At 38.9% G+C, this 4,383-nt stretch overlaps 1 long non-coding RNA gene across 1 annotated transcript; it reads right to left on the reverse strand.

Annotated features, from left to right (window-relative positions):
• Window positions 1–1,002: 1,002 nt before the first annotated feature.
• LOC127633748 (uncharacterized) lies at window positions 1,003–3,569 on the reverse strand. Its single transcript, XR_007969254.1, has 3 exons — window positions 3,423–3,569; window positions 1,798–1,869; window positions 1,003–1,131 (listed from the first exon to the last, which is right to left on the reverse strand). It is a non-coding gene; the product is annotated as an uncharacterized LOC127633748 (long non-coding RNA).
• Window positions 3,570–4,383: the final 814 nt, after the last annotated feature.

Here is a 4,383-nt window from a genome sequence, read left to right on the forward strand (position 1 = left end):
AATTTTTTTTATATTTCTATATTTATATAAATTGTGCAAAACAAGAGATGTGTGCTCTTGTGTTCAACTTTCATATGAGATTCCAAGTCACAGTTCAGCTCATTTAGCACGGCGTTCGTGGTTCGACTGGTCGAGACTGTTTTCCAAAGATGGCTCCTGCCTGTATACGCAAAGTGTATTGTCTATATAAAGTATCTTCTTATTAAACTGTCTGTAAACTTACAGAGTTCTCAATGCTTCGGTTTGCTTGTAGGGTTATTGCTAACGTGTTAGTTTGAGGCTATTTTGAGCCTTGTTAGTGGTATTAACTAGCGATTTCTTTTTACTTACGGTATTCGATGCCCCATATACTAGCGTTATAAGCTAAACAGTTTTTAGAGATAAAACTCTTTACATTCGATTATCATGTAAACATATCCCAGAGAACGGTCAACTCGGTACAAATGTGTTATTACACTATAGGTTCATTTTGCGCCGGAGTTGTCCTTTAAGCCAGCTAAGGTTACCTGCTGTAAGCTAACTAACATTAGAGTCAAGCCCTAGGCTGATCGCATTAATATATATTTTTTTATCTCAACCACTTGTAATCTTAACACATTTAAATAGATTTTTAACCGATTCCGATGCATCGTTTCATCCCCTCAAGCAAGTAAATATGTGCTCTTTTCAACAAGTTTACAGCTTCTTTGCCAAAGATACATAACTCACCATATATTCCTTCACAAGTTTCTCGTGGTCTTCGTTCAAGTAGATGCACAAGGACTTGAGGACACATGCACGTCTCGTATGAATTGTGTCGTCCTGAGGGAAATAAGAAGTCATTTAGACAATATTCTTTATTTTTGAGAGCAGTTTTAAAAGGCAACACGTGGTGCTTGTTGATTCCTAACAAAAGGTTTACCATAAATATTTTAGCACTCTTCTTACTGTTATTTTGCATGGTATAAGCATAAATCAACACATTTTAATTCAAACCTTGGAAATCTCCAACATGACGTTTCTTATTTTTCTTCCAGCTGCTCCACCTTTGCATTGAAATATCTCCATCAGGCGCGTAGTGTACTCGTCGAGAGCAGCACAGAATGTAGAAAGTAGAGGTAAAGTTGATATGCGATGGAACTCCCTATCGATCTGGAAATCATTAATGCACGTTACTAACCCCGTCAGTACACCACAACAACAAGAAGGAACAATGAATATTAGTAGTTTAATTACTATCATAGTACATATTTATAGTATATAGTACATATTTACATATATGCATTGATATTGTTGGCCTCTCCCATAATGATGATGTAGTTTATAATGTTTAAGTAATTTGTGCTCTCTACTCTCTTTGGCCACACAATATTTGCACTGCCACATAAAAGTCACTGAAAGAAAGAAAAAAGATTAGCATGAATTTTATGTACTATATTTCTCCAAATACAAAAACGCCAAATTCAGGCCAGCACTTGACTGTAACATCTTCCAAGCTACAATCAGGAGTAGAAAGATTTTCCATTGAAATGCCAAAGGACTTTTAACTATATAGCTATAGCCTCCTTGTTAGAAGTTTTCCTCTTTTCAACTTTTGATACTTAATTTAGCTCTTAATACAAACTCATAATAGTCCATAGAGTGTGAGTCCTTTTAAATATATTTGGTAATGTGTGTGTGTTTAAATATATCACTCTATGGAATGAGAGTAATTTCAGTTTGCAAAAATATGTAACACTGCATTTCAGCTAAATCACTAATTCTCAAATGTTGATGTGTGGTACCAGATGAACAATGTGTAAAAAATATTAATCTTACCATGTATTGCATGAGGTACATGCACATCTCAGAGCACAGACACCGGGACAGAACTTGTTCTAAATCACTTGTCTGTAGAAATAAAAGGTGAAATACATTTTTTTAATACATTTATGATAAACTTTCAAAATGTTAAAATGTCGCAAATAAGCATTTTAGTATCTAGTTACACATTACAGATGTTACTCAGTTTAATGCAGGAGCATATTTATTTAAAAAAAGCAATATTATATTAACACAAATAGATATAATGAAATCAATAGTTTTTAGAATGGCCAAATGATCTCCATAACTGACCAGTGAAAATGTGGTACCAAGGAAACAATCATACTTATGATTTAATCTTAGGTTAAAGGGAGAAAAATTACATTTAATTAATTTTGACGCTAAAGCTACAATCACTTTAGCCAGAGACACTACTAAATCATCTCTGCTTTAAGCCTAGTTCACACTACACGATTTTAAGCCCGATTTGCTGGTCAGCGAGCTCGGTCACCGTCGGGCTGTGATCAGGAGTAAATCAGTGATCGAGCAGCGGTCACCAGTGATTATGTGTGAACTATTCTAAGACGCATCGATTCTTGATGAATTTGTACTTTTCTTGACGCCCGATTAGAAAAATATGTACTTTTGGCCAGTTCGTGCCGTGTTAACCAATCAGGAACCTGCTTGCTGCGGTCACGTGGTGAAATGACGTGATAAACGGGGACAGGCCCGTTTTTCAGTTTATAATGTTATTTTGTATGTTTGGCCTCAATAAATTATTTTATATGTTTGGCCTCAATAAATTATTTTGTAATATGACTAAATGCATGGTGTGGTTCTAATGCACAACAAAGCAAATATTTTATCACATAAAAACTTGATTTCAATATATGAGTCATATTAATTTTGTATTGAATGCTATTTATTCCATATCTAATCTAGATTATATGAAACATTATTATTCTAATGTAAAGACAACCAACATACTTTAGTGCATAAGAACATAGTTCGTGTCTGAGAAAAAAAAATCACAGAACAGGTTAATCACTTTTGGAGGCTGGCTCCATTTACCATCAAAACAAAAATAAATGGTGAGGGCGAGGGTAATCCTTTGGATCTCGCTTTGGACGCGCAAATTGATTCAAAATGTTCAAGCGTCCAACTAGACGCGAATTTGACGCTTTATTCGCGTTTGGTGTGAACGCAGTAGTCTGCACAAGCCTTAACTTAACATTAACCACTCAAAATCATGTTCAAAATACATTTCACTATGGCTAATTTACGATTACTGGCACTCCCCTCTTCCCCTCCCGCCCCACACCACACCGCACCGCACCGCACACCATACACCGTGTCTAATTGAAGATCAACTGACAGACTTGTGTTTTATTATTTATGTATCGCCATTCAAGAAGCAAGAAAGCAATTACGAGAAATAATGTACCCTGGGTGTAGCTAAATTATTGAAACCTACCAATGCGCAGTTAAACTAACGGCAACTAACGTTAGGTAATATTAGCTACTGAGCTAATGTTACTGAGCTAAACTGAGAAATGTCTCTCAAGGACCAATAACTATTATTTATATAACTCACCAGGTTATATTACATAAATGTATGTTTAAAAATATGTAATACTTACATGAAGATGAAGGATGTCAAACGATGTGCAGCACGAACATGTGTCCGTCAGCACTCATTTCAATGGGAGCAGCCGTGCAATGCATTCTGGTAGCGTCGCGGGGACTTTGGAGAAGCGGGGCATCGAGTTGAATCGGTTGAATCCAGCCAACCTAATGCAAATGAGTAGCGGTCGGTTCGGCTTCTAATCTCTTAAACTGAACTTTGTCGCTCTGAAAAGAAGACAGATTCAGCAACTGTATGGCCTATATCTCGCTTAAAATGTTATCAGAAACTAGTTTCGTTGGACTATTTTCGTAAAATACGAGATCGTATTTCGAACGAGCCGCCATTATGGTCGGTTTTGAAATTCAGGAGAAGCCAGCCTTAAGTGATGCATTCGTCCAATCAGCTGCCTGTTTTGGGGTGTGGAGCATGCGCAATAGCTGACAGTCCACACGGTGGTTGGTTTGATTCATCTACTTCTCATTTGATTGATATGAATATTTATAATTCATCTGAATATTCTTTTAACCACGTTGTACAGACAAGAATTAATCATTTAATGAAGATAAACACCATTAAGTCATGTAATTTAAGCAAACTCCCAGTTTGCTAATCCAACACATGCCAAAGTTTATTTTTTGAGTGAAGGATAGGTAGTTGACCACGGGATGTGGATAGGCTTGGGGGTCCTGGGTGGTGGCCGCAGGATAGGGGCTGGCGGAGCCGAAGGAGGCGCCGAAGGAGGCGTAGGCAGGACCGTGGGGGGCTTAGGAGGCGGAGCCGAGGGAGGCCCAGGAGGCGGAGCCGAAGGAGGCCCAGGAGGCGGGGCCGAGGGAGGCCGAGGCGGAGCCGGGAAGGAACTAGGAGGCGTCGGAGGCGAGACTGAGGGAGGCTTCGGAGGCGGAGCCGGGAGGGGCGCCGGAGGCGAGGCTGAGGGTGGCTCTTGCGGCGGGGCCGAGGGAGGTGGCACTGTAGGA

This window comes from Xyrauchen texanus, chromosome 3, assembly GCF_025860055.1.
Source record: "Xyrauchen texanus isolate HMW12.3.18 chromosome 3, RBS_HiC_50CHRs, whole genome shotgun sequence".
In the NCBI taxonomy this organism is placed as follows: domain Eukaryota; kingdom Metazoa; phylum Chordata; class Actinopteri; order Cypriniformes; family Catostomidae; genus Xyrauchen; species Xyrauchen texanus.